The sequence below is a fragment of the Equus przewalskii genome, chromosome 8, assembly GCF_037783145.1.
Source record: "Equus przewalskii isolate Varuska chromosome 8, EquPr2, whole genome shotgun sequence".
Classification (NCBI taxonomy): domain Eukaryota; kingdom Metazoa; phylum Chordata; class Mammalia; order Perissodactyla; family Equidae; genus Equus; species Equus przewalskii.
Genome location: NC_091838.1, coordinates 44,537,134 through 44,563,536, shown reverse-complemented (window position 1 = coordinate 44,563,536; position 26,403 = coordinate 44,537,134). Strand labels below are relative to the sequence as shown.

The following is a 26,403-nucleotide window of genomic DNA, read 5'->3' as shown; positions in this document are numbered from 1 at the left end:
AGAATTTATCCATTTCCTCTAGATTATCCAATTTTTTGGCATATTAGCTTTTTATAGTATTGTTTTATAATCTTCTGTATTTCTGAGGTCTCTGTTGTAATTTCTCCTCTTTCATTTCTGATTTTATTTATTTGAGCCTTCTCTCTTTTTCTCTTAATGAGTCCAAATAAAGGATTGTCAATTTTGCTTATCTTTTCAAAGAACCAGCTCTAGGTTTCATTGATTTTTTCTTTTTTTTTCTTTTTTTTTTTTTTTAGTGTTCTTTCATTTATTTCTGCTCTGATTTTTATTATTTCCTTGCATCTACTGATTTGGGGCTTTGTTTGTTCTTCTTTTTCCAGTTCACTTAGGTGCACTGTTAGATTGTTCACTTGAGATTTTTCTTGTTTGTTGAGGTAGGCCTGTATATTGCTATAAACTTCCCTCTTAGAATCACTTTCACTATACCCCATAAATTTTGACATGTCACATTTTCATTTTCATTTGTCTCCAGGTATTTTTTGATTTCTCCTTTGATTTCTTTGTTGACTTCATAGTTGTTCATTAGCATTTTGTTTAATCTCCACATTTTTGTGGCTTTTCCAGTTTTCTTTTTGCAGTTGATTTCCAGTTTCATACCATTGTGGTCAGAAAAGATGCTTGGTATTATTTCCATCTTTTAAATTTATTGAGACTTGTTTTGTGGTCTAATAAGTGATCTATCCTGGAGAATGTTCCATGTGCATTTGAAAAGGGTGTGTGTGCTGTGGTTTACGGATGGAATGTTCTGCATATATCTACTAAGTCTATCTGGTCTAATGTGTCATTTAAGGCCAAAACTTCTTTATTGATCTTCTGTTTGGATGCTCTATCCATTGATATAAGTGGAGTGGGGCCCTACTCTTATTGTGTTACTATTTTTTATTTTATGTCTGTTACTAGTTGCTTTATATATTTAGATGATCCTATGTTAGATACATAGATATTTACAAGTGTTATATCCTCTTGTTGGATTATTCCCTTTATTATTATGTAGTGCTCTTCTTTGTCACTTGTTACACTTTTTGTTTTAAATTCTATTTTGTCAGATAGAAGTATTGCGACCACAGCTTTCTTTTCATTGCCATTTGCATGGAGTATCTTTTTCCATCACTTCACTTTCAGTTTGTGAGTGTCTTGAGGTCTGAAGTGTGTCTCTTCTATGCAGCATATGCATGGGTCCTGTTTTTTAATTCAATCAGCCACCCTATGTCTTTGGGTTGGAGCATTTAGTCCATTGACATCCAAAGCAGCTATTGATAAGTATGTGCTTATTGCCATTTTCTTACTTCTTTTCTGGGTGTTTTAGTAGTTCTTTGTTCCTTTCTTCTTCTCTTGCTCTCTTTCCTTGTGGTTTGATGGCTTTCTTCAGTATTATGTTTGGGTTCATTTCTCTTAATTTTTTGTATATTTATTATAGGTTTCTGATTTGTGATTACCATTGGGTTCATATATAATAACCTACATATATAGCAATCTATATTATGTTGATGGTCTCTTATCTTTGAACTCTTGCTAAAAGCTCTACTCTTTTACTCTCCTCGCCCAACATTTTATGTTTTGATATCATATTTAACATCTTTTGTGTGTGTGTGCATCCATTAACTTCTTATCATGGAAATAGATAATTCTAGTACTTTTGTCTTTTGACCTTCATATTAGCTCCATAGGTGGTTGATCTACTATCTTTACCGTATATTTGACTTTACCAGGGATTTTTTCTTGACAGTTTTCTTATTCTTATTTGTGGTCTTTTGTTTTCCACCTAAATAAGTCCCTTTAACATTTCTTGTAAGGCTGATTTATTCATGATAAAATCCTTTAGCTTTCACTTGTCTGGAAAACTGTTTATCTCTCCTTCCATTATGAATGATAACCTTGCCAGGTAGAGTATCATTGGCTGCAGGCTTCTTCTTTTCAGCACTTTAAATATATTATGCCACTCCCTTCTAGCCTGTAAGGCTTCTGATGAAAAGTCAGCTGACAACCTTGTGAGGTTTCCTTTGTATGTAATTTGTTGTCCTTTCTCTTGCAGCCTTTAGGATTCTCTCTTTATGTTTAATTCTTGACATTTTAATTATAATGTGTCTTAGTGTGGGTCTCTTTAGGTTCATCTTGTTTGGTGCTCTCTGTGTTTCCTGTACCTGAATGTCTGTTTCCTTCCTTAGGTTAGGAAAGTTTTCAGCTATTATTTCTTCAAATAGATTCTCTGCCCCTTTGTCTCACTCTTCTCCTTACAGGACACCTATAATAAGGATGTTTGTGTGCTTGATGTTGTCCCAGAAGTCCCTTAGACTGTCCTCGTCCTCTTTAATTCTTTTTTCTTTTATCTGTTCAACTTGGGTGGTTTCGTCCAATCTTTCATCCAGCTCACCGATCCATTCTGTATCATCTACTCTGCTATTGATCCCCTCTTGAATTTTTCATTTCCATTGTTCTATTCTTCAGTTCTGATTGGTTCTTTTTTTGAACTATTTTCCTCTTGTTTGTATTTATTTATTTATGAGGAAGATTGGCCCTGAGCTGACATCTGTTACCAATTTTCCTCTTTTTGCTTGACCAAGATTGCTGCTGAGCTAACGTCTGTGCCAATCTTCTTCTATTTTATTTGGGATGGCTCCACAGTGTGGCTTGATGAGCAGTGCTAGGTCTGCACCTGGGATCCAAACCTGTGAACCCTAGGCCACCAACATGGAACACATGAACTTAATCACTTCACCACCAGGCCAGTCCCCTGATTGGTTTTTTATATTTTGCAATTCTTTCTTGAAGTTCTCACTGAATTCATCCATTCTTCTCCCAAGATCAGTAAGCATCCTTATTACTATTAGTTTTTACTCTTTGTCAGGTAAATTTTTTATCTCCATTTTATTTAATTCTTTTTCTGAGGATTTGTCCTGTTTCCTGATGTGGAACATATTCCTTTGTCTCTTCATTTTGCCTCTTTCTCTTTTCTTATATCTATGTATTAAGTAGATCAGCTATGTCTCCCAATCTTGGAGAGATGGCCTTATGTAAGTAACACTTTATGAGGCCCAGGAATGTGCTTCCCTCTCATCATCAGTTTGAAATGTTCCAGGAGTATCCCTTGTGTGGGCTATGTCTGTCCTTCTGTTGTGGCAGGGTAGCTTTTACTACAGATGCTCATGGAGCTTAGACTGTCCCTCTGGCCAGCTGGTTGTAATGCTCAGCTGCATGTGGCTGCTACAGTCCCTTCAGTCACTTTATCAGAAGTGGGGAGGACCAGCACAGTTTGCTGCAAGGTATAACAGCACATTTGCTGCAACTTTTCTATTAAGTGAGTAGGCCCCCAGCGTGCCAGGTTGATAGGCTCAGGACTCACAATTGCTGTAGGCCTCCAGCCTGTAAGACTGCTGTCAGCTCTCTCAGGAGTGCAGCAGTGTGAAGTCAGCCCCAGGTGTGGCAGCACACAATTGTTTTAGGCATAGAAAGTGAGGCTGATCCCCTATGTTGCTGTTTGAGAAGCAGAAGTCTCCTGCAGCTGACAAGCCCCACCACCTGCTGGTCCACACGTCCCATCAACACAGTCCTGCCCCATGTGTGTGCCCCAACCCACTGAAATGGACCCAATAAAGCAGACCCACTTGCCCCACTGCATAGGCCTGACACACTCCACCAACACAGGCCTGCTCCTCATGCACACCCTGCCCATGATGCACTCCCTGCTCCACAGAGGCAGACCCACTCACCCCTGTGGCAGAGGTCCCAAAAACTCTGCCTATGTAGACCCACAAGTTGCCCAAGGGCTTGCTGTTGGGTGGGGCCAGTCCCTAGGTAGGCTGCCTCCCATGGCTGAGCTGGATTAAATTGGTGCTCTAGTGGACACTGCAGGTGTGCCCTGTGCTAACAGACCAGGAGACCTCCAATGGAATCTGCCAGCATCTGTGTCAGCACACCCGTACTAGGTCACAATAATGGCCGCTGCCAATGTCTCAGTCCCTGGGGAGGTGGTCCCAGCCTGGGGAGGTCTCAGCTCTTGCCAATATGCACCCAGAGCCTTTCAAGTGAGTCCCTTTTCACCAAAAGACTGTGCACCTTTCTTTCTGGTGATTTTAGGTTGCTTTCCAAAATGGGTGAATTTGTGCATGGGCCCTTTAAGAGCAGGCTTTTCTTTCCCTTATGTCCAATAGCTTTTCTGGGGATAGTCCCCATTGATGTTAATGGTCAGCAAAGCCAGATATTATGACACTCTGCTCAGTTGTGCTGAATCCAAAAGCTGCTTATTGTGTCAAAGCTCTCCTGCTCAGATCCCCCACTCCTCCAGGAAATGCTTTGTACTTGCTCCTGGCCATGAAGCACCACAGCTAGAAGGTGTCTTTTTCCTTTCCAGAAAGGAATTTCTGCCTCTTCCACCTCAGTCAGCACTGTCCCTTGTTGTGGGGATTCTTTTTATCCAGTTTTCAGTTCTCTCACAGGGGTAATTGTTCCAAGAGTAGTTGTATATTTGTTGTGTCTGTGGGAGGAGGTGAGTTCAGAGTTCTCCTATCCTACCATCTTCCCAGCTCAAATTCTTTCTCAACTAACTTTCCTCCTCCCCATCCTCACCATCACTTCACTAGCTCAGAAGCTCATCATTCTTCATTTGAAACACTTCCTCACACATCTCCCTGCCTTAAACTCAGGTCCCTTTCCAATCTATCTTCCATATTGCCACCAGATTTATCTTAAACCCAAAATGAATGACTGCTTGGCTTAAAACACCTGTTCCCACACTGTTCACTGTTCAACATTATGAGTATGGCTTTCTTCACCATTAGACCCTATTGTTCCCTCACCTGACACTGCAGCCTGTTTACCAGTCCTTGAAGTTATAGAACACTCTTTATACCTCTTCTCTTTTATCTTTGATTTTGCAGAGGGTGTTCCCTCTGCCAAAAAAAAATGCCCCTTCATCTTTTCTCCATTTGGAGAAGTCACAATCATGATGCAAGTCCAGCTCATCAGTCTCAAACTCCTAGGCAGAACTATTTGCTGCCTTTTTAATAGCTTATTGTATGCTACCTGTTTTTGTGTCTGTCACCCTGCTACACTATGCATCACTTAATAGCAATAATATTTTACTTTTGTAAAATTCACCAGGCATGTTCTCTGCAAGGAATGTGTTTTATTTCTTTTGTATACTAAGCAAATAGCATAATACCTGTCAATATATATTTATAGAATAAACAAATAAATTCATTAGAAAAGTAGTTATATTTCACAACAGAAGTATATGGCTCTGATCCATCACTTTAATGACTACTTTTCCTGTATCAGACATTAGTTTTATCCTTTAAACTATAGCATATTCACAAGTTCCTTTCATAAAGGGAGTCAAGAGGTCTGGGACTTCCTCCTGGCTGTCCCTCTCAGATGCATGACCTTGAAGAATTTATCTGAAGTCTCTCTTTATGGATAAAATAAAGGGTTGCATTTCAGTTCTAACATTCTATTATGGACTTTCTTAAATATTTAATATCAATCACACTTTTCTTCACACTCCATGTTAACACTTGACTAAATCACCTTATACCAAAGTCTAAGTTGGTTCATATATAAAAACCTCTACTCAATCTACTGTTTTATCTCCTCCCACCAGCCAAATGAAATTGAACTCACAAAGGTCATTAAGGATGCCCTTGTGCCTACATTCAATGAAAACATTTCATTTCCTATCATACTTGACATCTGAAACATTTAACATTGTAGACAGCCTCTCCTTTTCCAAACACTCTTCTTCCTATATCTTTGTTCTCCTTCTCAATCTTTTTTATAGGATCCCTTTTTTCCATCTATCCTTTAAAGTTTATTATTTCCTAGTGCTCTGTCCTTGACCCTCTCCTCCTACTACATATTCTAACTGGCAAGGTCCTTCATTTCAAGGCTTCATTTAGCATCTACAGCTTGAGTTCATATACTGGTTAATAAGCTCTCTTAATTTGGATGCCCATGGGCATCTCTAACTCAACACATCCAAACCCTCTTCATGACTTTTCCTCCAGAGTCTGACCTTCTCCCTGAACACCCACCCGTGATGCACAGCATTTATATCACCCCATCATCTGGACCATTTGGGATAGCCCACTCTCTTTTAAAACCTTCAGTCACTTAATCACTAAGTGATATCAGATTTAACTCCTAAAAAGCCCTCACATCCATAGTTGCCCTCTAAGTCTTCCTCACTATCTTGGTTTCTGGCCATATTACCTTAACCTGAACTACCACAACAATCTCCTAACTGTTCTCCCTGTCTCCAGCCCCCTCTTCTATACCTCTTTGCTGGTTATATTTCTTCAAAATATTTATATTCAAAATGTCTGTCTCTCCCACTAAACTATGAATTCAATGCGGGCAAGGACTGTATAGAATCCATCTTTGAGCCTCTACGATGTAGCACTGATCTGGCATTCAGTAGGTACTCAATGAACATACGCAGGAAATATAGGTGATACCTGAATTAGTTTTGGAAGACTCTAAGAATAGCAGGCATATGAGTTGGGAAGGAGTGAATGTACATTCCAGACTGAAAAGTAGCTCTTCTCTCTTTATAATTCAAAGACAAGTGCTGAATATATTTTATGTTCTTAGTAACTGTACTGTCTTAAGCTGAACTTTTCTGTATAAGCAGATAATTCCCAGATATAGGACCATTTCTTCTTATAAGGATTCATGTCCTCCTTGGTACCTAATTTACTGCTTTTCAGAGTAAGCATTCAGACTGTATTTGTTGCTATAGGTTTTTTAGTATCGATTTTTCACATGATGGGGGACAGAAGGGCAAGATAAAAAGAAAGGAAGAGATGAGGGGAGAATTTTTGCTCCCACTGCACCTTCAATTCTACTTGCTATAAAAAAAATTCTGTAGAGTTTGAAATAAAAAGTCCACCTAGTAAAAACTAGCAAAATCTGAATAAAGTCTATAGATTGTACCAGTGGCAATTTCCTGGTTTGGGTATATTATAGTCATGTAGAAGTTACCATTGGGGGAAGCTGGGTAAAGGACACAGTAGGATCTCTCTGTACTATTTTTGCAATTATCTCGTGAGTCTATAATTATTTAAAAATAAGAAGTTAAAAATAAAAAATAAAAAGTCCTATCTATCTATTTTTAAAGTTCAAACATTTAAATATATATATATATATCATAACTCTTACTTATACTTCTGGGGAAAAAAACACACAGAAGTGAACCAGAACTGTTCCTAATTGTTAGAATCAGCCTCCAGGAGAGGGAAAGGAGTGTCCTAGGCCCACCTCTCCTACCATCTTGGACTAGGATTCACCCATATCCAATAGTTTTACCATTATTTTCCCTAAGAACCATAATAAGGAGGCTTCATTTCAAACATCTCTGCCACTTGAACATGGCATCCTGAATGAGGTATAAGCATTGTAGGTTCTGGAAGTTAGTACAGTGACAGCAGATTAGTGAGGCAACGAGAGCAGGGCAAATGGTACACTGACTGATAGTCCCCTTACCAGAGGGAATCTCAGGAGCTCTGGGTTGGGAGGTATGGGGGTGACAACCTGTTAGAGGAGGTCTACCAGTAGACCCCTCTCCTCCCACTGGCTACAGTGAATCATTCATAGCCCCAGTCTATACATGTCAAGTGACCTCTCTCTTATCCCTCCTCATCCCATTAGCATGAGCCAGTGGGCTGACTCATTTTGTGTCCCTGACATTTTACTGTTTACCAGTGAGCAGTTTTGAGTTTGCCTTCTAAAAAAACTAACCGGGGCCAGCCCTAGTGGCCTGGTGATTAAGTTCAGTGCACTCCACTTTGGCAGCTCAGTTCGGTTCCTGGGTGTGGACCTATACCATTCGTCTGTCAGTAGCCATGCTGTGATGGCAGCTCACATACAAAAAAGAGAAGGATTGACAGTGGATGTTAGCTCAGAAAAAAACACAAAACACTAATTGGGTTCACTCTACTAATCCTTTTGCTGAATTTCTTTATCCCTTTCAAGTTTCTCAAGTATATAAAATGAAGCCTAAATTCCTACTGTTTAAAAGTAGGTATCTTTGTCACACAGTCGAATGTAACTGACTTTTGACCTACATCATGATGGGGCTGAGAGAAATAAATATAAGCTCCCTTACATGCTGCTTAAGTGAAACAATATGATTCAAATCCCAATAAATGAAATCAACTATGAACCCTACAACAAACTTTATATTCTTGGTTTTCAAAATCTGTACTGAAATTCAAAGAGGATATGAGACAGCTCTTAGTCCCTGCGTTAGCTGAGGATGCCAGGCCAACCATGAGGGTGGATGCCCTTGACAACAGGGGTCTATGATCTGTCACTCTATCATATGTGCACACACCCATGGTCAGCAGCCATACTAAGCACAAACAGTCAATAAAAACACAAATAAATCATGAAGAATGCAATTTACACCCTTCAGGGCCAAATATAAAGTGGGTAACCCTAGAAATTAGCAATTCTAAGATCCTATGATCTGAAAGAGCTGGCAAAAGGGACCAAAGGAAATGGGATTTTAGGCTCGTAAAGTCCTAGTTTTCTAAGACTTAGACCCCCAACATAACAGTAATAGGAAGGGCTTTATTTCTGCCAATAAAACAAGTGGAGGATTTGTGTTCGATCTGGCAATATTAAAAAGCTATTACAAGGCACAGCAGCCTCTTCCAGAGGCAAAGGAGAGAATATGGCCTTCCTTGAGTCAGACAAAGTGCAGAAGTCTTCCAGAGATTCAGCTGCAGAAAACTATAAAGCTAGAGATATATAGATTTAATTACCATTCGCCAATATAGGGTTACGGGAGGCTGACTGTACTAATGTGTTTTTATTGCTAAATAGCATGTTTCCCCCACGTATCTTCCCTGAACTGGTTAATAACAAGTTCCAGGGAACACTCTAGTAGAGATATTAGTAATTTCCTTTGGAACATGCCTTTCAGTTCCCCTCAGTTTAGCCAGACTCCCCCATCCCATAAACACAAAAGCAGAAAGACCTTCAGTGAATCTTGCTGCAAACACAGTTCTTGTTACAGCCCAAGCAAGGAAGGCCTGTTCAGTAAGTCACTTATTGCAAAATTTGCTATTAAACCTGTCAAACAGACATGTATGAAAATATTGCTTCACTAAACAGCTGTTAAGTTTCATGAGCTTAAAAGAAAAAACTATCTAGCTATACACTGTTAATTCAACAAAGATTCGCCATTCAGTTTTAAAATATGATATGCCAGTACACTGTTCCCAAATCCTAACATTTGCTCTCTGCTATGAGATGGCTGCCACACAGCACCATTAGCAAACACCAGCTAAGAGCAAACACATACTTTGCAACCGTGTGTGCTCTCTCCTCCTGCAATGGGAGCACACAGCATCTGTTGCTTTAGGCTCTTGCACAGGAAAAAGAGCACTTATCAATGGTGGAGAGGAAATTAATGCGCTGATTCCTCTCTCTCCCAATGGTCAGACATTAATCAAAGGTGGCAAAATAAAAGGGTTTAGCCAAACAGATTCACAGTAATGGAGTTAAAACAATTATTCAAAGTGCTTAATCAGTCAATGTAAAATAAAACCACTCTATCACTACATCAGTGCACAGCCAGCAAAATTATCCTGGGGAGAAAGAACATTCATAAAACAAGTTTTCTAGGAAGTGGAGAAAGAAAGGGGATACAGCAGATGTTTGACAGCAGGAAATTAAAAAGGTAACTTAAAAAATTACAAAAGGAATTAGGGAGACACTTGGAAAGAGACGAGTTTGGAATGCAGAACAAAGACCCTGGTGGAAAATATATCCCAGTCCAAAGGTGAGAAAGGAGAAGATAAGAACTATAAAGAGGCATGGGAAACCAGCTGAGAGCAATTTTTCTTAATGGGCAATTTCTAAATCCAAAAAGTAAATTTTAAAAAGATAATCACATTTATCAGGAGACTAGGTATTATTTAAAGGATTATGAAGATAGACTTGAGAGATTCTTGGATCCCAGATGGAAGCTGAGGAAGAAAAGGGAAAAAGAGAAATGGTTATCCCTGAGGAGAGACAAAAACAACTTGGGAAGAGGACAGAGAAATTAAAGGAACCACAGCTTATCTCAAGTTTTGTGATTTATTTCCCAGTATCTCACTCAAAAGATGGAAAGCCCATTGTCAGGTCACTCAAGTAATTGTTGAGGGAAACGAGGTGAGGAAACACTAAGTTTGGAATAATCACCCCATAATTGCCTGGAAGTCTACTAAATCTGTGAAGGATCGGCCTATTTCCTAAATGTAGTCTGTTTGATTTCCCTCCAGAGATGCAGGAAATTGTACCCTTTGAAACAGATGAGAAGTTTTGGATAACATCAGATTCTATTGGAAAGCCCCGGGGTAATGAGTTTGCAACTCACAGCCTGCACCACACTGTCTAATACAGTTAGGAGCAGAGGAAGGGAAGATTGCTGTGACAGCTGTGCAGAAAAAAAAGGCTGAAGGTTAGGTGGATTTGCAACATGAGAAGGTGATGTGGGTTTGGAAAAAACAAAGTCATCTTAGGAAGGGAAGAGTGTGCAGAAAAATGAACAAAGGAAACGCAGAGGGCAGAAACAAAGTGTGCCCAGCTTGTCTCGGTGTTTTCTACATTGTGTCCTGCATCAGAAATGCCTGCTGACCAGTCAGACTGTCCCCTGAAAGAGGCTGTATCATTTGTTTTTATAGCCATTAAGGCCTGGCCAAGAGTAGGAATAATGTACTACTTTCAAGAACATGGATACAGAGTAATCATGAGTTACACTTGAAGATGATTTTCCTCTCTATTTGTCCTCTGCTCTCTCCACTGATCACTGAGGCAATCTCCTCTCACGGCTCCACACACGCGGCATGACAACTGATGATGGCTGCTGCCTGCCCCTCCCACACACAGGGCTGCACTGGTGTTTGATTCAACATTGCCCTGTGGGTGCTGCGTTTGATTCCCATCTTCCCTCTGCCTCCACCACTTGCTCAGAGGTTGGCCACTTCCCCTAATGAAGTGTCACAAGCAGGACATGAAAGACCTTGTGCTATACATGAGCACAGCCCAGACCCACATCAGAGAGAAAAGACCCTGATGATCTGGAAGCAGGAAGATAAACAACAAGTGACAGAGATGATGGCTGGAAACCCTCCAGACATTACCTCTGTGTAGTCTGCTATGGAAGTCATGTTCCTCACTTGATAGAGGCAGGAGAGAAGGAGAAAAGAAGGAAGAAAGCCAATATTGACGTTTGCCCTAGCAAGTGACTGGGCTACGTGCTTTCATATATATCATCTGACTTAATCGTCAAAAGTGACTATTGAGGGAGATTACTACTTCCAACACAGAGGCTCTGAGAACGTAAGTGATTTGCTCATTGTCATACAGGTCATTGTCATACCTCTTACTAGAGGTAGAAGCCTTTCCTCTTTGAGGAGGTAACTCTGACTCACTCTTTGAAAAGCCTTCCCTGACTCCCATAGTTTGGGTTGGATGATCCTCCTATAGATCCCAGAACTACTCTGTTCTAGGTACCTTCTCCATGGTACATATCACTCTGCATTATAATCACCTGTTTACTTCTCAGTCTCCATCTCTACACTGAAGGCTCTCTGAAGGCAGAGACTGTCTCTCCAGTATCCCTCAGCGCTAAATACAATATCTGGTCTATATGTGCTTGAGGAATGCTGGGCCAGAAATGAGAGCCCACCATTCCTTGCAGTCTCTGAATAATACTGATTAGAATTTTAATTTATCCAAGTGCTTAGGAAAACGAAAAGCAGTAATTGCAATACTAAACATGCCCTACTTTTGAGCTCTTACTACACAGTCTCCATGGTACTAATGCCACTATGTGGAACGTGGTTATGGACTTGTAAAATAGGGTGTTTAAATGCAAGTGACTATACAGCTCTGTAGTACTTGCTATTCCCTGGTTGACAATGAATGTTAAGCAGAAATGTTTATATCTGACTATAGGTTTTTCCAGCTTCTTTTCTGTATAGTAATGAGAAACACTGGTAAGCCCTGCTTTCACTCTCAGAGTCCCACAGACACCAATTATTCACACTCAATGTCACAACTTCAAAATGTTTAAGATGCTCTGAACTTTGGTGGAGTCTTTCTTTTAGAGATGGGAACAAGAAGAGAGCCGAATTACCTTAACCCACATTTTTGGAAGTCCATAGAACCTATGCAGTTGTTCCTGCAGCTCTGTTCCATTGCCTGTTCCCAAAGTAGAAAATACATGACTTGACCACCAGGAAATCTGTACCAAGTCCAAGTCCAGAGCAGAGTGGCTTTGCCTAGGCCATCACCCTGGAAGCCCCATCAAAAACCAGAAAACCAGCAAAAAGAAGTCAGCCAAACAACTAAATCCACACTGCAGTAAATCTGCTTCTAGTTATTTTTCTTTCTTGTACAAAATACATCTAGGTACACACTTTAACAAAGGCACGTGCAAAGGTTGGTTTTACTGAATTCCACACCCAATGGAGGTAGCAAGTTGTGCACTTGAAAAAAGTAGCCCCTAGCACCTAGAACGAAAGCTGAACATGCATTTAATTCAAAGGTACTGAACTCAATGAAAAAAGCTCAAATTTCTCAATTTGTCTTGGCATTTGTATGGTTCCATGCTACATTTTAAGGCTACCAACACTGTGAGGAGTCTCTTCTCAGTCTCCTGACAGCCTGTATTAGATATTTCCTAAAGTATACAAAAAAAATAGTTGCTCAAATGCTGTTGAGATAGTGAAAATCCTGATAGGCCTGAAAGATGGCTAATACTCTTGGGTTTTTTCACCTTATTCTTTGATTTTTCATACCATTAGTCCAAATGTTTTCAATCATTTTTGTTAAAGCAGCTTTATTGAGGTATAATCAACACACAATAAATTGCACATGTATAAAATATACAATTGATAAGTCTTGACATACGTTTACATCCATGAGACCATCACCACAATTAAGATAATGAACATATTCATCACTCTCAAAAGTTTCTTCATGCCCCTTGATAATTCCTCCCTCCTATTCCTCCTTGAACCCCTTCTACCTCTAGCTCAAGGAAACCACTGACCTGCTTTCTGTTATTATACATTAGTTGAATTTCCTAGAATTTTATATAAATTGAATCATATAGTTTGTATTCTTCCTATGTCTGGCTTCTATGCCCCAGCATAATTATTTTGAGATTCATCCATGTTGAAATACTTTGTTCCTGAGTAGTATTCCATTGTATGGCTATACCACAGTTAATTTATCCATTCACCTGTTGATGGATATTTGGTTTGTCTTTAGCTTGGGTATGAGAAGTAAAACTGCTATAAACATTTGTGTACAAGTCTTTGTATGGATATATGTTATAGAAATGGAATGGCTCAACCATATGAGAAGTGTATGTTTAACTTCTTAAAAACTGCAAAATTGTTTTCCAGAGTGGTTTCTCCATTTTACATTCCAATTAACAGTATATGAGAATTCTAGTTCCTCCATATCTTTACCACGCTTGATATGGTCAGTCTTCTTATTTTCCTAATAGGTGTGTAGTGGTGTCACATTGTGGTTTTATTTTACATTTCTCTAATGACTGATGATGTTGGGTATATTTTCACGTGATTATTTGCTATCTACATATTTTTTTGGTGAAGTATCTGTTCAAATATTTTGCCTGGTTTTCTTTATTGAGTTAGTTTCTTATTATTTAGATCTTAGGGTTCTTTATATTCTGGATGCAAGTTCTGTATCAGATCTATGATTTGCAAATATATCTATATATTCTCCCCATCTGTGGCTTGTCTTTTCAGTCTCTTAACAGTGTCTTTTAAAGAGCAGAAGTTTTTAATTTTGAAGAAGTACAATTTATCAGTTTTTTCCAAAACTTATTATAAAGCCAAAATAATCAACAGTTTGGTATTAGAGTAAAGTCAGACAAAGAGATCATGGCAACAAAATAAAGGATCCAGAAATTAACTCACATTTATACGGACAGTTGCTTTTCAACAAAGGTACAAAGGCATTTCAGTGAAGAAATGTTTCAGTAAATGGTACTAAAACAATTGAATAACCATAACCAAACCAAACAAAACCAAACAAAAACCCTTCTATCCATATATTATGGGCTCAATTATATCCCCCCAAATTCATATGTTGAAGTCCTAACTCCCAGTATCTCAAAAATATGACTGTTATTTAGAGATAGGGCTTTGAAGAGGTAATTAAGCTAAAACGAGATAATTAGGGTAGGTTCTAATCCAACATGACTACTGTCATTATAAAAGAGAAGATTAGGATACAGACACGCACAGAGGGAAGACCAAGTGAAGACACAGGGAGATGATGAGCAAATACCAGCCAAAGAGGAAGCAGGTCTCAGAAAAAGCCAACCCTGTCAATACCTGGACCTTGGACTTCTAGTCTCCAGAGTTGTGAGAAAATAAGTTTCTGTTGTTTAAGCCACGCAGTCTGTGGTTCTTTGTTATGGCAGCCCTGACAAACTAGTACACAGTACCTCTAACTATATGTAAAAACGGACTCAAAATGGAGCTTAGACCTAAATTTAAAATTTAAAACTATAAAATCTGCTAGAGGAAAACCTTTGTGACCTTGGGTTATACAAAGATTCCTTAGATGCAACATGAGAAGTGTGATTCATAAAGGAAAAATCAATAATTTGGACTTCAATCACTTTTTAGGCATTTTTTCCTCTTAAAAAAATCTTATGTGAAGCACCTATATATAGAACAGATATAAGCAGAGCTTCTTTTGAAGGGGGCAGGGATCCTGGGTACTTAGTGCCCCCATAACCTTTCTTTGTGGCATCTAAGATGTCTCTGCAGACCTGAGGTCCCAAAGAATAAAAAATGGAAGTCACTAGATTTTACTAACAGGAGGTTTGGATCTGCCCAAAACAATAACCAGTAACTTTTGAGAGACTGTTATGTGTTACATAATATGATACTTTCTTATATTTTTTTCTCTTTTAATCCCATTAAGCAGGTATTTTTACATTCACGCATGAGGAAATTAAGGCTCTCACAGCTGGTACGTATCACAGCTGGAATCTGAACCCCATTCTGACCCCAAATCCAAGCTCTTTCAAGTTCTAATGTTCAGCAACATCTCACATACAGTGCCTCAAAACCAAACATAAAAGATAAAAACCTGGACTTTTTGTAGACATAAACTACTTGTACAAAATAACTGTCAATTCTAAAAAATGAAATTCTTATTTCCCTAGAAAAATAAACTCCAGCTAAAAATAATGTATAACAAACATCCAAGATATACTTCCCATAAAGCCACACCAGCACATGATAGAGTGATAACACAGCTATAGAGCAAATATTTTTGGCAAGCCCTCTCTCAGACACACAGACACACATACACACACCTTCCCTGCTATCAAGCAAGTGGCACATGGGGGTCTGCAGCTGATAAATTCCATTTGTTTAGTGACCTAAGTTCATGAGTTAACTGTGATGCATTCAGAAAAGGGGCAGAATAGCAGAGTGGTTATGAATATATTAATGTCTCAGTAAAGAGACTGAGCCCTGATTAGACCCAAGGTTTGATGCTATTAGTGGAGGTAACAGTTATAATAATACCTAATCTTTATCAAGTCCTAAGGATTTAATATCACATTATCTCATTTAATTCTCACAACAACTCTATGAGCTGGGTATCGTTAACACCTAGAGGTTATAGATGGAAACGAGGCTTAGAGAGAATAAATGACATGGTCAAGGTTAGACAGTGAATGAGGCACAGAGCCACAATTTGCACCCAGATCTGTGACTGCACAGTTGGTTCTCTGAACTACTGCTAGAGTCTACTTTTCTCAAGGAGAGGAAGGATAAAGAAAACAGGAAAACTCTCCACCTTCTCCGTGGTAACCCTCTACTCCAGTTCCCTGGGGTAAGCAATCACTCCCCCGGTCACCACATAGATGCTACAGAGAGGGCTCCCCGTTGGAGAAGTCCATCCAGTGCTGCCAGGGAGGAAAATGAGGGATGCTGGATCACAGGTGCAGAAAGCCCTGGTCCCTGGAGGTGGCAAAGTCACATTCATGAGGCAGCTTGTCTGTATGGCAATTTATCTGCATCTGATTGGCATCACAGACTGTAGGCCAGATTGTGCATATCATGGGCAGACATGCAGCTTTCTTCCCATGAACCAAAAATCCAGCAGGGACGGTCTTCCTCACCCAAAACAGTCTCAGACCAGGAAGGCCTTAAAAGGATCAGGAAAATGCTTGTCACCCACAATTCTGTACTTTGGGAATAGAGCACTGAAGATTCAGAAGGGAGGTTTTTACCTGAAAGTCATTAACAGCTGCTTATTCTCTATGAAGTTTCAGGCAAAATGCTCAGCCACACAACAGTTTAATCAACACACATCCTGAAAAGTTTATAGCTTTAGGTTTTTTCGTTAGAAGATTTTGCCTCTCTCTGACATAACGACAAGCTCCATATTTTTGCCCTAAGGCCAAAATGTAAATCATTTTCTGGCATACCACAACTTCCCAGCATTGACTATATAAGGCAAGACTGCATAGCATTTAAAATTAAAAACATGATTTTCCTCAATGTGTGTGTCATTATGATGTTTACCAGTGTGTTTTTGCTGGTTAAGTCCCAGTTCCTAGGTATTTCAGTCAAAGGCCTGCTGGCAACATGATATAAACTAAGCAATGTAGCCTAAAACTTGCCACAGTTTTTCTTTTCTTTGGATTCTCTTATGAGTTCCTTCATAAAACACTTTAAGGGGCTCCAGAATATCAATTATAATGCCTCATAACCAGTAGAAGTGAAATGCATCTCTGTTGGTTAAAGACCGTCCTCCATAGGACCCTGAGAAATAGTGTTCCTTCTCATTAGCATCACCACTGACAGACCTGGGTAAAAACCCTGACTCCTCCACTTACAAGCTTGTACACATTTCTTCACTCTGAATTTGTGTTCCCTCCTCCATGAAGTGGGAATGATAACACCAGACTTACAGAGTTCTTGTGATACAGGTTTCTAACAGCCACCGGGCATATAATGGGAGCTCAGTAAATGTTAGTTCCCCTCACTTGTTCTGCCCTTCTTATCTGTGTAGCTCACAAGTGTACCACTGACAATAGGCCCCAGACTGTAGGAGTCATAGGGAGGAGAATGGTGTTTGTAATCACATCAGGAAATCATAAGAAATGGAACAGCCTTTTAAAAGCTATGCTGTGTTGAACATCTTCAAAAGCTCAATCCAAAAAAGCTAAGAGGGAGCCAAGAGGCTAGGAGCTTGGGTTATAAAATCAGGGAAACCTAACTTCAAACTGAAGCTCTACCAGACTAGCTGTGTGACCTTGACCAAGTCACCTAACCTGTCTAAATTGCAGTTTCCTTATGTGTAATTGGAGGGATAATACAGTGGCCTACTTTGCAGGGTGATGAAGAGTATTAAATGACAAAATGTCTATAAAGGGCCTAACACAGGAGCTGGCATGTTGTAAATGCTTAAAGTTAGCAATCATTTCCTGTCACTAACTAAAAGGCAGCACATCCTTGTCATACTAGCTAGAGACATGGCTCCTAGTGAACATGCTGCCGCCTTACTCACCGCATGACTTTGGAAAAGTCACTTAAATGTTCTACACATAAGTCTCCTCATCTATAAAATGGAATGATAATAGACTCCCAACGTTCTTCACAGCATTGTTGGGAGTATCGAATAAAATAACAGGCATAAAGCACTCTGTGAAAGATATGGTATAGAAATTTCAAAAGGTATTATTATTGCAATATAAAATGTTATAGAAATGCTAATGGATGCTAATCATAAGGTTCTTAAGTTCACCCAAAATGCAAGTTGGTCCGAATAGGGTTTAACTGAGTGAAAAAAAATCAACCCAGAAGCATCCATTAGTCAGGAAATCACACTTCAAAGAAGAGTTTTAATGCCTTATACATATTCATGAGGTCTATTTCTGACTTTGGAATTCAACAGACCATTTCCTAATACTAAAATCTCTTCTCTCACTGGAGGTTTTGGGGAAAGGTACGAAAGAAGACAAAAGAATAAGATAAGCCCCCTGAAGCTAGATGAAACATAGGACAGGGATGGGAGCAAGGTCAGTGAGCCCATCCTGCAGAGCACACTTACTGAGTTGGTCCCAGGAAACACAACTAGATAGCACATTATTTCCCCCACCAAGAGACTACAAAGCAAGGGTTGTATTAATACATACTAATATACACTAATCCTAAAATCTCTTTTTCTCTTGCATTTTTTTAAAAACTATAAAGCCTCCATAGTAGGTGTCTGGGTTCCAAATTCTCCTTAGAAAATATTACTCAAATCTTATCCTTTTCCATGTTTTAGCTTTGGTGGAAGAAAGAGGAGAAGGAGCTCAATCATATCTTCTTCATGAAGCTGACCAGCTTCTCAGTAGATATGTATTGAACATCTACTCTACAGGGAAAATAAAGAGTTAAGACTTAGCTCCCACCTTCAAGGAAGTGGCTCACAGTCTAAATGGTGATACAAGTGGTAAGCTGCAATGTGGAAGCAATAAGAAGACTCATACAAGACTTCTGGGGTAAAGAGGTTGGGAGAGAATCCAAGATGGTTTAAGTGAGAGATGATACAGCCCCCAAGAATGAATTAAATATACAACATAAACACAAAACATGAAAAGCAAAATAAATAATAATAACTAAGGACAAAACCAAAATGCCACCTGAGATGCCTAGCTCATCAAAATTCAGTAACAGGCCAATGGTTAGACTTCATAAAATGATAGAAGGCTATAAGTGCATGATAGGGCTTCTTCCTACTTCTCATTATAAAACCACACACACACACACACAATGACTGGCAAAGTACAGAAAGCTGAGTATCAGCAGGAAGAGCCATTCACTCTGAGTGTAAAAAACTCCATTTAATACAGCATCAGTGGGAAAGGGTTGGGAAGTGTATTCTTAAACCATACACCACATGCTTCATCCTCACAACCAGACAGAATGAATGGTTCCAAAGAAATAGGAAAAGATCTTAATTACCCTTAAAGTCTACACTAAATTTTAGAACACAGTGGCTGCAGTGGGCAAAAATATGGTGAGCAGCATCAGTTTTATGGGAACTCTTTTTTTTCTACAGTCATGGACTGCTACCCAAACCAGTCTTCCTGTCCCAACAGCTCTGCCCACTCTACTTTTGCTAAGAGACCTCAGTTTACCTTAGCAAAGTTATGAATATAGGTGAAAGAACAATTTTTTAGGAAAAAACTTTATAAATAGGAGCAAAGACAGGAAGAGCTCACATTCTGGGAGCGCAAGTGAAAGAGTATTTAATGTTTTACATTATTTAAACAACTGCAAATTGCATGTAATCTTATAATTTTAAAAAATGCAAGAGCTGTATTAAGATGTTAACTGTAATACACCTAAATCCATGACAGATGAATGCCTGTTAGACATAAAAATAAGAAATAAAGGAAACATCAAATTAAATTTTCAGGCTAAATCTGAGCAGAACATGTGAACAGTAAGTGGACTAAAAAATAATTCACCTATTCTTTTTGTTAACAGAGACAAAGCCTGGTTAGATCTCACACAGTTCAAGAATGAGAAAAAAAATAGAAGAAAGAGCTAACAGTGGGCTTATGGAAAAAAAAAACTTCAGCAAAAGGAAAAAGGGATATCACTCTAAAACCTCAAAGAAAGAGAAACTTCTAACAACAGTTTTCTATAACAAGTGAAAAATTAAACCATATTTTGTTGTCTTCACAAAGATGTAAAAGGTTACCATCTCTATGAAACGAGGTCAGAACACAATAATTAGAGAAGAAGCTGGCAAAAGAATTGGCTAAAATATGAAAATATAAGGAAACCCAAAATGCAATCATAAGTTGAAAAACATTAACAACAAGAAGAACAGAATGACTGTGAAGAACATAGAATTTGTGATAGAGCACTGCTTCCCAACTAAAATTAAAAAGAAAATCTTAGAATCTTCCAGAAGGAATAATTCAGGTTACCTAGAAAGTAAAGAGAATCAGCTTGGCATCAGACTTTTTATCAGGAATGGTACATGGTAAAAGACAAAAGAGAAATGTCTTCAAATTACTGAGAGGAAATATTTTAAATGTAGAATTCTATACAGCAAAATATCAGTCAAAAATAAAGACATTTTCAGAAAAGCAAGGACCCAGAAAATTTACCTCCAATGCAGCTTTGCTGGGAAAAAAAAAAAATCACTTGAATATGTACTGCAGGGGGAAAAAAGGAATAAAAAAATAGAAATATACAGGATGTAAGAAATAGTGGAACTAATCCAAAAATAAAATTAAGAAAAATCACAGGATGATAGCTCTAGACAAGACCTAGAAATAGGTCAATACATACTAAAGAATTCAACAAATACTATGATTAACAGTTGCAAGATATTGGTAATATGGTAGAAAGGCATGTGTTTCTTTTCTCAAGAAAAAGAAAATTAGACAATTAGAAACTCCAGGAAAAAATAAGTTTCCAAGAATGCTTCAAATATGAAACAAGTTAAATCACAGCATGAGTCTCAGTAATAGCGAATATTAAAAGAGAGAGAGACCATCCATCTTCCCTTGACCTTTGGAACATTCCCCTTGAAAGGGCACAGGTGTTGAATGCTCTGTCTCCTCAACATATCCAATATTCTTACCAAATATGCAATAAATATTTACATAACTATTATACTAAAATTCTTCTGCCAGTATTTAACTTTCAGAGTCAACCCACAGACAAAGTATGGAAGATTTATTATAATTAGAGAACAGAACGCTCTAAATTTTCCCCATATAAAAGTGATAACATAGCTAATGTTAGAGGGGCACAAAGAATGTTAAATTGGGAAATTCATTTCCCCATCTTAAATAATAGTCAAAAAATGTTTAAAGCTGATGAATCAAAAAGTTGGAGTTTAAGTACTTTTTAAAATTATAAAGTTTACAAAAAAAATATTAGGAGGGATTTGAGAAGAAGAGATAAGGGTAGTATAAACAACTTAAACCTTAATTTTCATACTGAAGCATCGATAGATAATATTTACAGTTAATAAATTAAGAATGAAAGATATAAACATATTATTTAGAGTTATGAAAGTAACCACCAGAAGAAATAAAAATAGTAAAAAATATTCAAAAGTAATTACCACTGAAGTGTGAGATCACAGATGGGGTGTCTGAAAAAAAAAAGATTTACTTTTCATTTGATGTCCTTTACTATTATCTGAATTCTTATTTCTAGATATAAGTGTTACTTTTAGGATTTTTTTAAAAGAAGTAAAAATTACAATCCAGAATAAATATATGAGAATTATTAGACTTTATGTGCCACATACTATGGTATAAAATACAAAACACAAAAATTATCAGGAATATAGATAAAAATTGACAAAAGTTCAATTTGAGAAGGAAAGTAATTTACTACTCTCTATAATAATAGATCAAGTAAGCTACAATAAATAAAAATTATTTTGAATTAGTAATTATATACTTTGTGCCTTTAGAGACAGTACATTTTTAAATAAGTATGAAATGTTTATAAAAATTGACCATGTAATTGATCACACAATGAATCTCAGGAATTTCCAAACAGTATAAATTATAGACTACATTCTCTAATCACAATGCAATAAAAATAGAAATTAATAACAAAATAATGTAATATCCTATGAAGAAGAGTTTTAAAGCCACTCTCTCATTATTGTATCAAATGAGAAATTTTAAATGAAAAATAGAGCCTATTTAAACCTAATGAAAATAATAACTAAGTAACAATGTTTGCATTCCTGATCAAGCTATACTCAAAAGCCAGATCCACTTACAGTAGTTCTGGAGGGAGACACAAGAGCCTGGCATCTGTGGTCACCTCCTGATGAGGAGAACACTGGGCAGGGGAAGGAAAGGGACTCACTCTTCTCTGTAAGCCCTTTCGTAAACTTCAAATATTGCACCATGTGCATAAAGGACCACAAAATACAAAGTTATTTTTAATCAAATTAATAGACAATATTTTTATTACTAACGAATAATTTTGTTTAAATGAACTATTTAATCTAGAAGCTAGAAAAGAAAAAAACTGAGAAAATCAGGAAGAATAATATGAGAATTTAAGCAGAAAACTAATGAATTTTAAAACAATAAAATAGATGGATATAGGTAGATAGATAAGTAGAAGGGACGGCTATTTGGGAAAAGAGTTTTTAAATTGACAAAGTTCTTATAAATATAAATAAAAAAGAAAGAAACAAAATTAGAAAGGAGGTAGAAAGTAAAAGAGTTCACCATTTACTAAGTGCCATGCACTGTGCTTCAAGCATTTGACATAGATCATTTCTTTTCATTTTATTTACAAACAGATAAGTAAACACGTCTTAAGAGTTAAAGAGAATTTTACCCATAATGATATTTTAAGAAATTTAGAAATCTCAAAAAAGTGAACACTTTCTTAGAAACATAGATTAATAAAATTAATTCGATAGAACAGGAAAGCTGAATATTCATGGAAGACATTACAAATGTCATCAAGGGATAATTTGCAAAACTGTTCCAGACAATGCTATAGGCCTTTCAAGTTTTCAAGAAACTGATTAACACCTATATTACATAATCTAGTCCAGAGCATATAAAATTATAAAAAGCTATCCCAATTCACTTTATGAGGTTAACATAACTTTGATACCAAAATATGACAATGACTAGCATTTTCCAAAGAGGATTCCTTGGAAATTAATGTCATTTTCTTAGGCGCGGAAAGTCTATTGTGAATTAGTTTGGAAAACACAGTTTCAGAGATTTATAGCATGTATTAGCATATTAATGTCTCTGAGACTCCTGAAGCAAAGAAATTTGTTTAAATGTTTTAATATACCTTTCTCAAATGTATCTGACGACAAAACCATCCTTTTTCCTCATAATACTCCGTCTTAGAAAACACTTAAAGAAATGGTACTCCACACGCGATTCATTTATGGGATACAGTTGTGAAAATCCTAAACGAGGAACCAGTGAAATTCAGTCAAAGTATATTAAACTAATAAGCCAGCACAATCAAGTAGGGATTACCTCAGCAATGCCAGGATTATTTAATATTAGAAAATATATTAATATCACACATCACATCACTAGGTCAAATAAGAAAGAGTACATAATTATCAAAAAAGGACAAAAGAGCATTCAATAAAATTCAACACTTTTTTTTCTGAACTAGGAAGTGGCTAGGAACTAAGAAGCAAAGTTTATTTCCTAATCTCTCTTAGACCTATCGCAAATATGTCTTAGTAGGAAATTACTAAAGTTGTTCTCATTAAAATCAGAAGGAAAGTAAGCATGGCCAGGATCACTACTAACATTCAAGAGAAGAAACAAGATAAACAAATATTTGAAAAGAGGATAGAAATTATAATTATTTGCACAAGATGACAGGATTTTTTTTTAGAAAATATATGAGAACCAAAAAACTATTAAAACTAATAATAACACTCAACAAATTGGTTAATTATGAAATACATATTTAAGAATCAGTTTTCTATATACTAGCAAAAACTAGTTGGAAAATGGAATGAGGGGAAGTTCCAATTCACAATAGCTACACATTATAAATTACTTCAGCAAAACCTTGAGAGAGGAAATAAGTAAGAGAACTTAAACAAATGGAAAAATAAAACATGCTCCTGGAGGGGTAGACTAAACAACAGAAAATGTCAATTATTCCCAAATAAATTCATATTTTTGACATAATGCCAAGCATTGTATAAGGTAGTGTGTGTGAAGATAGCTATATTAAAAAAAGAAAAAGCAAAATCATTGAACACGTACCCAAACTAGACGTTAAATTGTATTTTAATCCTTTAATAATCAAAACAGTATAATGCTGGTATGAGAATTAACAGACAGATCAATGCAACAAAACAGGCCTGAAATAGATTCATACACATTATAACATATGACAAAGTACACATCACAAAACTATATGGAAAAAATGGATTACTCTAAAAGTGATTTATGTAAAACTGGTAAGTATTGTGAAAGAAAAAAATCAATTTACTGTCTCATTTCAAACCATACAAAAATGGATTTCAAATAAATTTTAGTATTACACAAAAAAATATTTTTGAAGCAAGATAAATATTTGTCAAATTTTAAAGAGGAAGAACTTTCTAAACCTAACAGCACTGGAAAGACTCACAGGATAAAATGATGGAATAACATGGGATCATGAAACCTGACTCTCAAAACCTTTAATGAAATGAACAAAAGTAATTAATGACCATCCAGAAATATACCAGCAACGCTCAGACACAGGAAGGTGCACAACCTCACACCAAGGAAGGGAAGGAATCTCACACATATGCTGGTATCCAAAAAGGGGAAACCAGGGAAGGAGAAAAGACCTCAGGAACCAAAAAACAGCTATCCTGCAGAAGCAGGTCCAGTGGAAGAAGACAAATGAATAAAATTCAGAAAAGTCTCTCCGGTAACTACCTAATACTGCCAAGTTGGGAGTAAAGTTGTTTGCCTACTATTTGCTAAAACATGTGATACATTTACTCTGTTCCAAGCACTAGTCATACAATCTGGAGAACGCCAATCTGAAAGAATTATCCTTTCTATAGCTAATAACTTTGAAAAAAATTCTCTCTTTATAACTCCAGCATTATATTTTGTCTGTAGAAAATCTGTAACATCAAAATAAGCCAAAAGAAAAAATCTCTCAGTGTATACTTCCCAGAATTACTTGGTACACAGATACATAAATATATATGTTTTAAAAAATTAATCATAATCTACCTATGGATTTACGGGCAGCTTTTTTGTAAATGTGACAATATATCATGTACCTCTTCCCACTTCCATAAATATAACTCTACATTATTATTTGAATGCCTGTGTAATATTCCCTTGTATAGATGAATCAATTTGTTTGAACAGTTTCCTATTTTTGAATCTTTGGATTGGTTCTAAATAAATATCTTTATACAAATACCTTAGCATACTTCTCAGACTATTTCATTATGAAAAATTCTTAGAAGTGGAATTGGTAAAAATAAAAAAGATAAACACCTTTAAGATTTTTACTATGCATTGCAAAAATGTACTCTAGGAAGGCTGTACCAATGTACACTTCTATCCTCAGCAACAGTGTAAAGTGCCTGTTTTCTCACACTGGAGCCAACCCCCAGGACTAAAATACTTTCTTGACTACTGTGTCCTTACATTTCCCTCATTCTCACGTTCTTTACCAGACCTGAACTAAGCCTCTTTCCAGAGTTCCACACTGACAGAAGCGTACCCCTTCCAAGCTATAGGCTTCCTCTCTCTTACATACAGTCCTCGAAGGTCTTTGTTATTTATTAACAAATGATTTCAGCAATTTTCAGATCAGATTGAAAGATTATGAATTCCTGAGTTCTGATACTTGCTGACTGAGATTCCAAAGCATTGGCCCTAATCCAGATTGAGACAGACATGAGTCTATTCTTTTTCTGATAATTAATATACTTAAAAAAATTGTAAAGTGGCAAAATATACACAACATGAAATTTACCATTTTAACCATTTTAAGTATACAGTTCTATGGCATTAAGTACCTTCACACTGCTACGCAACTGTCACCACCATCCATCCCCAGAATTTTTTCCATCTTCCCAAATTGAAACTCTGTACCCAGTAAACAATCACTAATGTACTTCTGAATCAGAAAAAGAACACTTTGAATTAGGAAAATAAATTTCCAGAGTACCCCAGCATGTAATTATGACAAAATCTCACAAGTTCTCCTCTTCACCTTCAACTATTAGTGGAGCATCACATTATTTTCAATCACTTTTACTTAGGAACATTTTGTTCATTTTCAGGCTGCAGGCGCTTTCTGTTTTCAGCTCTCCATCCCTAGGTGTGCAATTGCTCTACCCTTGGCCAGACTCAAGTCTGGTTTTTTTTAATCCTTTAACAGGTATTTATTGCTATCATTTTTTTCTCCTACTTTTGCTTTGTGCTTGAAGTACTTTTTTTCCTCTTAAAGCTTCTTCTTATTTTTTTTCAGGTGTACATCATTATATTTCCATTTCTGTGTAGATTACATCATGTTCACCACCCAAAGACTAATTACCACCCAGCACCATCCACATGTGCCCAGTCACCCCTTTTGCCCTCCTCCCTCCTCCTTTCCCCTCCAGTAACCACCAATCTAATCTCTGTATCTATGTGTTTGTTGTTGTTGTTATCTTCTATTTATGAGTGAGATCATACAGTATTTGACTTTCTTCCTCTGACTTATTTTACTTAGCATAATACCCTCTAGGTCCATCCATGTTGTCGCAAATGGCAAGACTTCATCTTTTTTTTATAGTTGAGTAGTATTCCATTGTGTATAAATAACGCATCTTCTTTATCCATTC

General features: G+C 37.2%; 1 protein-coding gene across 4 annotated transcripts in view; it reads right to left on the bottom strand.

Annotated features, from left to right (window-relative positions):
• CPQ (carboxypeptidase Q) overlaps positions 1–26,403 on the bottom strand; it is a 462,588-nt gene that overhangs the window by 364,008 nt on the left and 72,177 nt on the right. Inside the window, exon 2 of one of the 4 annotated variants that reach the window (XM_070631792.1) lies at positions 21,154–21,183. The exons of the other annotated variants lie outside the window; for them this stretch is intronic. The gene's annotated coding sequence lies outside the window, so the exon portion shown is untranslated. The remainder of the gene's footprint in view (positions 1–21,153; positions 21,184–26,403) is intronic. 4 annotated transcript variants of the gene reach the window in all.